This window comes from Petromyzon marinus, chromosome 18 (genome assembly GCF_048934315.1).
Source record: "Petromyzon marinus isolate PM22_M1 ecotype Great Lakes invasive population chromosome 18, UKy_Petmar_22M1.pri1.0, whole genome shotgun sequence".
In the NCBI taxonomy this organism is placed as follows: Eukaryota; Metazoa; Chordata; class Hyperoartia; order Petromyzontiformes; family Petromyzontidae; genus Petromyzon; species Petromyzon marinus.
The window spans coordinates 13,124,641-13,137,379 of NC_133684.1; positions in this window are offsets into that span (position 1 = coordinate 13,124,641).

Sequence of the window (12,739 nt, forward strand, 5' to 3'; positions counted from 1 at the left end):
TATTTGCTGGGAAAAAACATTGGGTGGACTTCATTCGTCACGGAATCGAAGGGGAACCGGCTCCTCCTAGTAATCTCACCCATCGCACGGACAAAATAAACGTTGTTCAATCCAATTTAAACATATAAATGCCACGTGCAACGATGCACTTTCAAAACATCACCAAATTGACACAAAAGTCCACGCAATGACCCAGCGACACCCCAGAAGGTCTATCCATACCCAATCTCTTTGCTGTTCAATAGCCACTCAGCAAGGTAGTAATTTGTAACATTGGTCAACTGTCAATACGTTTATCAAACAATTTGATTAACATTCTACTTATTTGCAACTATTCCAAACGATCTTGACTTGGTAACTGCAGGAGCGAATGGCCATGTCTCGGCACTGAGCTGGCACTCATGAATCCTGGGTTTGAATTTAGGAGCCTGGCGATGCCGTTTACTTAACAACTGCATTCAAAGTCTCAATCATATTTTCATTGCATCGAACAATGGTCAGAGATGTGTATGAGTATTGATGAGGACGTATTAAAGTTATATGCAGATCTAACGTTTGGGCCAATCGAGTGGACAAAATTACGCGGGCGGGATTAAAAAAAGTAATAACGCCCCACCAGGTTAAAGGGAATTAACAAACAAATCAATTATTGAATCAAACTGTGACCTTGGATTCTGACGATTCATGGAATTGGTGGCAGTGGGGGGAGCGTGTTATCATTAAATGCATCAATAAATGTTGTCCTCACTCAATTCTGTAAGCTGACATTTACATACACAATATGTTTTTTTCATATTAATAATCCTTGAAGATGTTGTTTTACGGTTACAAGGCATAGGCCCAAGGCACCCAAAACGGCAAGTGGCGAGCTACAAACAGCACCTATTGACTTTGTAATGGCTGAGTTTACACGATTCGTGAATTGAGCAGAGTTATTGTAAAGTGCTTGGGAAAAACAGATGATGGTTTCGAACGTGGAGCAGTTCGAGGAAAGACGCAGCAAAGCGAAGTGTTTTTACCTACAGTGGGTGGGTGAGTGGGTGATTGAGTAGGAGACTGGAAGAGTGGGTGGGTTGGTGAGTGAATGAGTAAGGGGGTGATTGGTTGAATGTGTTTTTGTGACCTCCACAATGGTGGTTAAACACAGTACGGATGAGGCAAACAAACAATCACTCTGGTAGACTGAGTCCCGAACATGGGTAGAGGAATCAATAAGTGACGTTCACAGGAATAACAACCATGGCAGTAGCGATAGAAAGATGACAAGGAGGCAACTGAGTATACACATACTCCATATAAACATGCTAAATATATACATTCTCAGTGTACACATACTGAGTGGCCTCCTTATTCCCTCCATATTACTCTGCTATCGCAACATCGCGAGAGACGGTGACAGCCTTGGGGATGTATTCACCTTGCAGTGGAATGACCATGGCTAAAGGTGACGATGATGAAGTTTACACTGCATAAAAAGTAATTATATAAACATGTTTAATATTCATTGCACAAAACACATGCATTATAGATATGTTAGTAGTCTTACTATTAGCTCTATCAGCGAATGGGATGTTCTAACATGTGTTAAAACGTAAACGGATAAATCACACATTTCGAAACGCGTACACTGTTGTGCTTTTTTACATCCTGATAAGCAACAGTATTTATATGTGTTCCTTAATACCGCCATCAACACACTAAACTATTACAAACTATTTTATTTACCAGGCAAAGCCCAATCAGATATTAGCTCAATTTCAGTAGCGACCTGGCCGCAATTGATAGCCCAACCAAGTGGATTATCACGTGGACATTTATAGCAGCCATATCATCTAAACGTCTGATGTTGATTTTTTATTTGGACGGGGAAAAAACCCGAGGACTCGGAGAAAATCAACACGACCAGAGAAAGAGACATTTGAGCTCGAAATATACAGCAGGCGTCAGGGTCAGGATTTAACCCACGGCCTCCTGCATACCAAGCGAGGTAGTTAACATCTCGCCACCGTGGCGCCCCTCCGTCACAAAGGTGAACCACAAACCAATGTGTGCAACCCCTAACCAACCAAACACACACGTGGAGCAACAAATTCTCGCAAGGGCACGTGATGTTATTTCCACACCATTCTCTATTATGACAAGCTGCTCAGCATCTGTAAGTGGATTTCATTGAGAGAAAAAAATGCACCTCGCGTCAATAGTCCAACGTTTACGTTCCGCAATATTTAATGAATGAATAAATACATTCAGTTTTAGCATTAACATTCTGCCAGGATATAAACTCATTAGATTCGTTTAAAACAAATGTCCGTAGGCCAACGCTGAAACATTTAAACCTTCCAGACATGATTAAACCATTTTGAGATATGGCGAATTTCTACACTCTCTATACGTGACATTAAACATCCCATTATATGTAAGCCGACCATGAAGGAAGCACTCTTTAATTAACGCTTCATAAATAGATACGGCTGGATATAATGGGTGACAAAAGGTGATCAATGCCCAGACGTAATTGTTCAGCCAGTTCTCCGCCGTCGCGAGACGTGTGAAATCTGATTAAGACCTTCCGACGTTTTAGCACCAGGTGTTCCAACAACCATAATGGAATTCGTCTAACAATTCGCTCGCCTATTTAAATATCTCCACAGGCCGTAATCCTGTCGAGTATGCCCACTGTTCAAGACAGCGCCGGGGATCTGATGAGTGTCGTAGGAACATTGCTCTGAGGTGGGGTATTTTTTTAAATCTCGGAGCGGTGACTTTCAAAGTTTCCCCACAAAGGATCTCCCATTTTCCCTTTATTCACCTTCCCATCTGACCACAAATGCCCGTTTCTCGTTGCTATAACATTCAATAATACGCTGTAGTTTATTGTCAAGGCGGTATTCCCTCCTTCTGCCCCTAAGCCAGAGCGTGTCTCAATTGTTTCATTTAGCGTAGAGCTAACCATGCGAATATTATAATAGGGTTTTTCCCCTTTTTTTCTGGCGTACACTATACAGTGTACGCCTTTTGGCGTCATCTGGTCGAGCACCAATTGGGTCGAGGCTCAAAAGAAAGCCGTCCCTTGGTGTGGACCAATCAGTTTCAAGGACAATGCATATATTATCATAGTATTTTTTTTGCATTTTGACTGCAGGTACTGTGGTTAATGCAGACATTAATCCTCGTAAAAAGGTTTCAGTTTTGTTGCCAGAAAAAAGGGGAAAACCCTAGTATTATATTTTGGTACTGGGAAAAGAAGTCTAATGAAATACGAATATTGTGTCAATTGGCGCGTTGTGTAAAATATTGCCATGCCTTTAACCCGCTACGGAGAAGGAATTCTGTGCAGTATCGTATTGCTCCAAGGTTGCATAAAAACACACTTTAGAGGAGGAACATCTCAATAGAGCGTTGCTGCAAATCACTACCGTGGCCGTGACATTTAGTAAGAAAAAATACGATGAAAATTTTTGGTGGAAGAAGAGCCCGTACCCACTGAGGCTTCAGGAGTCTTCAGGAGGGCCTTCATCACGGCATTTATCCCGTTCCGTTCTGGTATTATTTTTTTATGCGAGGGAGATCAGCGTGCACGGAGAAGCCCCCACAAAGGAACACTCGGGCTCCATACAGGGGGGTGATGAACCTCCTCTCCGTACAGATCCTACAGGAACCTCGTTGCTCAGCGGAATATACTCTTCGCGAAAAGGGGAGAGCAAAACTCAGGCGGCGCCGTCTTTTATTTGACAAAAAATAGTGACACTGCGGCAAAATGGAGGCGCGAGATGTGATGGAGGCGATGCTTAGAGAGCGGAGGAATTCTAATGCGATCTCCCTGTGCCACGCGTGGCAATGTGCAGAGGCAGGATTGGGCCACATCCCGAGCTAATCTTAGAATTCATAGATTGCATCAGGGCTGTGGGGCTTTTTGCATTTGTGTTGGATCCTGAATATAAAAAATATGCATACATTTGGCTTATATATCTTAATTTGGCTCATAGCAACCCATGGATATGAACACTTTAGTCTAAATCACACTAGTTATAAGGGTGTTCCATTTGAATTTGTAATAATGTATTTGCATGCTAATACGTTCATGTGATGATTGCGGTTCATACCATTCACACTTAGCCACCAGATTGCTTTTCCGGTATTTGTTAAGAGCTTTACGTGGCAAAACGTAAATACAATGCAGTACTCAAATAGTCTTGGCACAATACAATTGGGCACTCCTCTCTAGTTATAATTGTTGTAGCAGTTGAGCGATTTGTGTTTGTTTATGAAGTCCCTATTTACAGGGAGAGGGAGACGGTAGGGGGAGAAGATGTGCGCGGGGGAGAAATGGGAGGGAGAGGTGGGGCGGGGGTAGGGGGGGGGCGTAGCGGTGGAGAGGTGGTGGGAGGGGTGGGGGGAGGTGGGGGGAGAGGTAGGGGGGAGATGTGGGGAGTGGGGGGGGAGAGGTGGAGAGGTGGGGGGAGAGGTGGGGGAGGTGGGGGAGAGGTGGGGAGGAGAGATGCGGGGGGGGGGGGGAGAGGTAGGGTGGGGGGGGGAATGGGGGGTGGGAGGGATCGGTGGAGAGGTGGGGGGAGAGTTGGGGGGAGGTGGGGGGAGAGGTGGGGGGAGGGAGATGGGGGGGAGAAGTGGGGTGGGGGGTGCGGGGGAGAGGAGGGGGGAGAGGTGGGTGAGAGAAATGGTGGTGGGGATGTGGGGGGGGGTAGCGGTGGAGAGGTGGGGGAGAGATGGGGGGTAGAGGTGTTCGGGGGGAGAGGTGAGGGGGAGAAGTGGTGGGGGGGAGGTGGGGGTAGAGGTGGACAGGTGGGGGGATAGGTGGGGGAGAGGAGGTGGGGGGGAGAAATGGGGGAGAGGTGGGGCGGGGGGTGGGGGGGAGAGGTGGGGGGGAGAGAGGTGGGGTGGGGGGAGAGTTGGGGCGGGGGTGGGGGGTGAGAGGTGGGTGAGAGAAGTGGTGAGGGGGGAGGTGGGGGAGTAGCGGTGGAGAGGTGGGGGGAGAGATGGGGGGGAGGTGGGGGGAGGTGGGGGGAGAGGTGGGGCGAGGGTGGGGGGAGAGAGGTGGGGGGGAGATGTGGGGTGTAGGTGGAGGGAGTGGTGGGGGGGGGTAGAGGTGTTAGGGTGGATAGGTGGGAGAAGTGGTGGGGGGAGGTGGGGGAGGGGTAGCGGTGGAGAGGTTGGGGGGAGATGGGGGTGTAGGTGGGGGGCTCTTGAGGAACTGAGGCACCTGGTCTGCACATTAGCAGGTGCATGCCCACAGTGGGCCGGGTGCAGCACGCCTGCTCAATGTCAGATTCACGTGGTCGCGTCTTAGAGCGATATCACAATACATGTGGTTGTCGCCATCGACCCGGGAGCGCCTCACATCTTCATTTCAAACATGCAGCATTATTGGTAGCGATTTCACTGAATTTAGCGACAGCGTTGGGAGATATTAATTAATAGGAAATTGAGAGATACGAGTGACGATAGCATTTTGTGTGATATTAGTGATAGCAATTTGATAATATATTCATTGGATTCCAAATTTCAAAGCACTGAGCCGCAAGTTATGGACACAGGCAAGGTACGGATTAACAATTGCATTTCGTCAATTCCAAGATAACAATACAGCACAGGGCATACAACCCGATAAGAGGTAATAGAGCAAATGTCAACATCAATATTGTTGAGGTTCTTAACAATGTAAATGTTCTTACACAGAAGGTCGTTGCGATGAATATAGAAGGCCAATTTTTAATAAGTTATCCGATACCCCGAATGTTGCTCGCGTTTCAGAAAGATGCAATGTCCCGTATACGTAGACAAGTTTGTAACGTGACCTGAAGTAACGAGCAACGTCTGCCGTGATGTGGAAAAGGACATGGCCAGTGGCCAGACAATAGGAGATGCAAATTCGGTATCGAATTAAAGACAGGGAACAACATGTCCAAAGACAAAACCTCCCCGTATAGCCTTAACAGGCTGCAGGAGGGAGCACCTCTGAAGGCCGGCACGGCACACGAGGGGGTGGGAGGCCAACACCACGCCCGGCCGCCTTTGTATCCCCAGTGGCGATGTTTACACACCACACCAAGTACTCATTTGATGCTGAGTCAACCTAGGGGAGACCCAAAACTGGTTCCGATAATCGTCGCCGGTGTTGGCCGTGAGCGGGAATCGAACTCGGGTGACCGGGTTCGTAGCGCAGCGTAGCGCTAACCGCTACACTACCGCTGCCCCCTAAAACATCTACACACACACCACACCCATAAACTAGAGCGGTCGCACAATTCCTCCAAGCTATCTAAAACCTTAATGAGGAGCCCCTCAACCATAAAACAATTCTTTAGTCATTTTATTCACATCTTCATATTGAGGAACGCGTTTCGAGTCTGACAGTCGGCACACCCATCACCAACTACGCCAGTTTACAGATGTTCATTCGAGTCGTGTGAACAGGTGGTATTCTAAAGAGCATTTCAAAAACAGACATCAATACGCCCCATGGCATTGCATGCAAGAGTTTATCGGTGCCCGTGGTTGTATATTGAGACATCAGAAATCTTAATATTTATTAATACTGCAGGAATCCGATGAGCTATTTTTCGCAGATGTCCATTAGGGGCGGGTAAGAACGTTACAACAACGAACGATTTGAAAAAAAAAACACGATAGGAGTGCAAAGTAGAAGAAAGGTAAACACATCACCCAAACACATACAACTAGAACTAAACCATACCCGTCCTATCGTGCTTGGGGCGGTGGAGGGGAGCTGAGATGGTGGCCCCACCCAGGGGTTCGGCAACCTGCAGGCTCCGGAACCGCATGCGGCTCTTCAAGGACTGCTGCTTCGGGACGTTCTTTATTACGGACCACCACTGTCTCGTATTCACCACAGTGTATTGTGACCCTTGAAACATTGAGGTTTTTTTTTACTGAAATATATTTTTTAAATGCCTCTTCTTGTTATTTGGGTTGCCGACCCGTTGCCCTAACACCTCCTTCCCGCTGTTACAGCATCAGCACCGTCCCACCAGAGGTCTTTCTGTCTGTACGTTCAACTTTTGTAGCACGGTACGTAGGGAACCGTGCTAATCGAAGGTGTGGGGGAAAGACAACAAAACTAAACATACTTACACACACAAAACAATTCGTAACAGAAAATGAGATTTAATATAGGTTTTAAAAAGTGTCATCGCACCCAGTGGCTGAGAGTAGACTTGGCGATAAAAAGACAGCGGTGAGATCACCGTGGTCACGTTACTGGAAGGTCATGACTGGAGCCCCCTAGCCCAGACACGTGCTACACGCCCACCGTGTTGGATGTATCACACGACTCAATAGTAGTTGTCGAATGTGTCGTAGAGACCTGATTGGAGAATTGCAGCACCTGAGCCTCCAGCCGCCACTGCTTGCATCGCCCCCTCGAGAGGAGTTGCCCCGGTGGCTGTCGCCCCACCGGCCCCATCTCCGGCACCCTCCTTGCCCGACCCTTGCCGGGGGCACCGCCATCTAACCTGGGGTGCACGCGCGCCCTGGGGTTGCGAGATGCCCTTTCTGGGGGCGCGAGATATGCAATATTTTTTTTTAGAAGGTGAACAATCGAAAACACAAATTAAGCACTGGCACGTAAACACAACTACTTTATTTCATGAAACCGTACGCATGTACTAACATTATGAAAAACATAACGACTGAGAACCAAAGGGGTGCAGGCTGCAGTAAAGATTACGAACCACTGGCCGAACAGAAGGCGCATTGCAAACAAAATCCACCATCCGAAAATAAGTGGGCCTGATTTATTTATTCGGGAAAGCTTGCCCTGGGTCGCAATACTCTAGCTCAGGAGGATTCTGCTTTGGGATGTTGGGGGTTCATCTCCTTTGCAACGAGTCTGAGTAGAAACTGGAGTAACGTGCACACAAAATCTTGATTTGAGGCTTTCGTGACTGCAGGAATCCATACTCTTTGGTTCTTTCGGTAAAGTCACGTAGGTAGAAATAAAATAAAATAAATCACGACGTTTCGGGCGCAACACAAGCGTCCATCATCAGGTGGGAAAGCATGGTCGGCTGCTGAGGCAGACCGCGCACACGTTCGTTTTCAATAACCGACGTGGTTTATCTATCCACAAATGCAGGTGGATAAAACGCAACACATTTATACGGATGGGCCTTGTATTCGTCTACTATCTCTTAGCCACTTTTCAACCCAGTAAGTTGGATAATTTAAAGAATTGATCTTTACGAGATCCGCTAACCCTGCCTTGGAGTAGAGGTGTTGTACCGACCCGTATGACATAATTGCAATAGCTCATCTGTCTGCTTGCGTAATTAGGCAGTTGGAAATATCCCATGTCTAAGTCGAGTCAGAAGGGGTCTCCCTTGGCCAGAATGCCGGGAGCCTATAAATGCGGTGCACAGAGAGCTGGCGATGGGTTTGTGAATCATGCGGTGATGAAGGTCATTGGCAGGATGTAACACTTGGGGCATACAGCATGAAGGCCCTGGGTTCGATTCCTGACTCAGACACCTTCTGTGTGGAGTTTGTATGATCTCCCCCTGTTTCTCCAGTCTCCTCCCATAACGAAAACAAACAAACCCCAATGTAACTGGTATTGACCAATACATCTCAATGCTGAAAATATACCTGCAAATTACTCTACTGGGATAACGCACATCAGCAACATGGTCCCTACTGCCGGAACTTGACAAGAACCTCCTAAAAAAACACAGTGTTGAGACTCAGTGAAGCTCACCTGGATTGAAAAAGTGTAATAAATAATAAAACAATCAAAAATGATTCGTGGGAAACATCCACGCGATCGGAAGTGGTCTCGTGTGAACGGCATTCTACCCACACACATCTCGAGATGTCCCTTCTGAGAGAGAGAGAAAGATTGTACAGGCTAGGTGAGGTGGTTTTATTTCGGTGATTTTTTAAAAATAAAATCTAATTATGATTCAGATATTTAACTAGTATGGTGATGAAAAGCTAGCAACAGTTACGACTTTAATATCTGCAACTTTAATGATCAGTTCCCAGGTTTACAGAGCACACGCCTCCATGCCAAAACAGCCTAAGATTTCAAGTGGCACGAACGTAATTACACCAAACAGTGGTATTTAAAATTTTGAATACGTAAACAGGCATGTACGGTGACCTGATAAGGTTTTTTTTAATTCGAACATGTTTTATTTACATTTGCTCCATATTAATCATCCATCGCAGTAAAGAAACACCTTCTCACAGCCCAAACGTGTATGTACATATCTCGAGAACATTGCAATACAGAGAACATACGTGAATTTTTTATTTTACGTATATTCACGTATATTCTCACAGAAAGGTGAAAATTCAAAGAAAGGTGGTTATTGAAGACTGACGGTGCGTAGCAATTGAAAGACGTAGCAGGCATTTAATGCATCGCTGCTTTTGCATGTGTACAGATGGCCTCGCTATCCCGGCTGCCCAGTTTCAGGGGATTAACGCATTTCTCTAATCCCGCGTCCTTTAACAAATATCGATTTAACCGATTCCGATCACTCCCTGGGATAAATTGTTTTTCTTTTTTTATATATAAATTGATTGTTGATTTTTGGTGGACTTGCTACACAGGGTACCGTTACAGTGTAAGGGATGTTTAAGCGGGGCACTCCCATCGCAAACAATTCGCTCCTTAAGAGAATGCTAAAGACCACACTAATGATAATTGTTATTTTATTCACAAACGGATTTCAGGTAAGCTCGGTTCGTTTATATATTTTTTTTTTATACAGGGCTGAAGCCAAGAGAATCCGTGCAACATTATCATTAGCCTCACGTTTATTTGAAGCAGACAACAATTTAATCCAGTTACTCGGGAACTCTTGTGTTTATATTTAACAACTCAAAGGGCTCCAATCCTTTGATATTATCCTTGAATGCGCACGTTATCTCGTAATCGCAATGGCGCGGCCGTCGCCAGCAACATAGCATGCGCACACATGGGTTGTGGCATATGAGTCCACAGAGTTAAACATTCGCGGCTACAAAGTGACGTGAAAAATATTCCAGTTGCAGGTAATTTTTGCTCAAATTTATTTTTTCCAAACGATGACAGCGGCACATAATGGTTATTTATTTTGAACCGTCTCTCAGTTTTGATTTAAAGCTTTCGTGACTGCAGGGATTCATATTCTTGGTTCTTTCGGTAAAGTCACGTAGAAGGGAAACAATAACCATCCACTTTACTGGCCTGACACATTCCTTGAAAACTGCCTGCTCAAGACGAACACTGAAATTACAACTCCGATTGGCGCCTTTGCAAAACACTGCCCTCTTTGCTACCCAAGTGGTTCCCAGGGCTGTTGTCCGTAGACCATTGGTGCAAAGCCACGAGAAGACGCGGTTCCCAGAAACTGTTGCAAATAGTAATTGTTTTCCACAAACCATCATATTTTACCACCCATCAGAGCGATTTAAGCGAGTCAGTAGAAGCAAGTTAATAATTTCTTATGGATTTGTAAAAAAATATATTTAGCAGAGCTTATCAAACACTATAGTTTTAATTTTGGAACATACAGTATGCCACTGATTTATGGTGGTCCGCAGAAAAAAATATTGAGTGTTGATCGTGTTCCGTGGAGGCCAGGAAAGGTTAGGATCCACAACTCTACACAAGCTCACAGACATTACCACGAGAGCATACCCGGTGCAGTTTTGGAGTAAAATGATTTCCTGTAATCAAATTCCCAAAGGCAGGTACTGGTATTGTATGTGATTACTCAATTGTCGGTATGCTTTCTGATTGATTACTTTTTTAAAGATCACTGTTATTTGTTCAATTATAATTAATCAAAACATAAGGGTATATGTTTATGTAGCTTGGACAATCTTGTCCACAGGGTGGATGCCCCCAAAGCCATAGGCACGATTGTTAATTTACACCAACATAAATTGTTACATGAAAAAAGAGCAATCACAAAAGTAATCGTCACTTTAAAAAGGACCACACTAAACGTGGGAATACACTACTTCTCTCAACTTGAAAAATCAATATCCAAAGGTTGACGACTGTGCTTTTTTTCCCCAATGAATGTTGTCAATGCTGAATGTGAATAGCAAGAGGTTTCATGTAACATGTACAACCATTTTTGCGAAGTGAAACTAACATACTGAAACTTCTTGAGCCATCACAGATGACAACAAATTGCAGAAGTGAATCCCATCGCATGTCCACGTTGCTCGTTGTGTGATATTCTTCTTCTTGAGTCGAGCGTATGTAGATGGATCACCACGATGTACGAGTCATAATAACACGAGTTCCTATCCGTCTACTTAAACTATGCGTTAGTAAACACGGCCTCGGAAGAGGATACCACTGTAAAAACACAACGCTGCTATTATTACATGTTTATTTCTTCCTCGGCATCAAACCAATTACACAGTTTAAGGTGATTTACACCCAAGATCGTCTCATAATGATGCACACGTAAATAACAGTAAAATTAGTCTTTAATAAACATTTTTTTTTATAACAAGAGCAGAAACAACATCAACGCCGTGTATGGTCAAACTCAAGTGCCAAAGCGTTTACACTTTAATTGAGCAAATAGTCCCGTATTTTGTTTTGTTTCCCGCTGATTACGCTAATGCCATGGCCATTTAATCAGATGACGCATCTCCGATGTACCATCCGCATAAATCACCTGTCTCTTCAGCACTGCCGGTGTTGATCTGATGCTGTTGCCATGGTAACAACGATATGGTTATACTCAGTTGGACAGTTCGGTTGACAGCACAATATTAGATCATCTTCATTATTATCATCATTTAATTCACGATCATCTTCCCTTCGGCTCAGAAGCGCGATGCGAGGTCGTGACCATTCTATGTGTACTCTCCACTTGTCCCTTCTCCCTGTGGTTGTGTCGTCGAGCGGAGAGTAAGTATGCTCTATGCTATGCATTAATCAGAACTCGCTAAACTCCCTTGAGGTGAAACAGGAACCTCTGTCACCGTTCATGCGAGTAGGTACTCCGCACTCACTGATGAAACTGATCAATGATTTCCGTGTGTCTTTTGGTCAACCATTTAAGTGTGTCTTGTGACGGGTCGCGGGTAGGCTATGGTCAGGTAAATTGAATAAAGTCGTTGTTAAAGATAAGCAGCTCAAAATTCCCCTCAATACGTCTCGTGTATGGGCCAAGGAGATCCACGTGTACCTCTTCAAATCAGCAAACGGCATGGTGATATTGGGACATATTGTCTCAGGTGGCTGTCCACCTGGAATCATGTTGAGGCAAGCATTTCAAGGCAGTAAGTGGTGTGCCGACGAATTTTGCGACGCTTTCCCATGAACCGGTAGTCATTGTGAATTGTGACCACCGTACTATCCGCGGAGAAGGGACCGCGGGAATCATGGTAGCGCACAGCGAGACTGTTACGCACTCATTACGAGAATATAGTAACATGCCGGTTTACTGTTGTCATGTCCTATAATATGGAGGAAATATCCATATCTACGCACAAAGCTTTTTGCACGTGCATTCTTTATCTGGTGTTTTCAGAATGTTGATTATCTTGCACAGATTGATCCTCGATACTGACCAGAGCTCCCTTGCTAAGCTTTCAGCACAGGTGGTCCCGTCTGATGTTACTGTTCAGAGCACGTCAAGGAACTATGTCCTTTCTACTTGCAGATTAAACTAAACTAAACTTTGTATTTTTACAAGGTAAGGCCCACTGAGCTATATAACTCTTTTCCAGAAACGACCTGCCTACA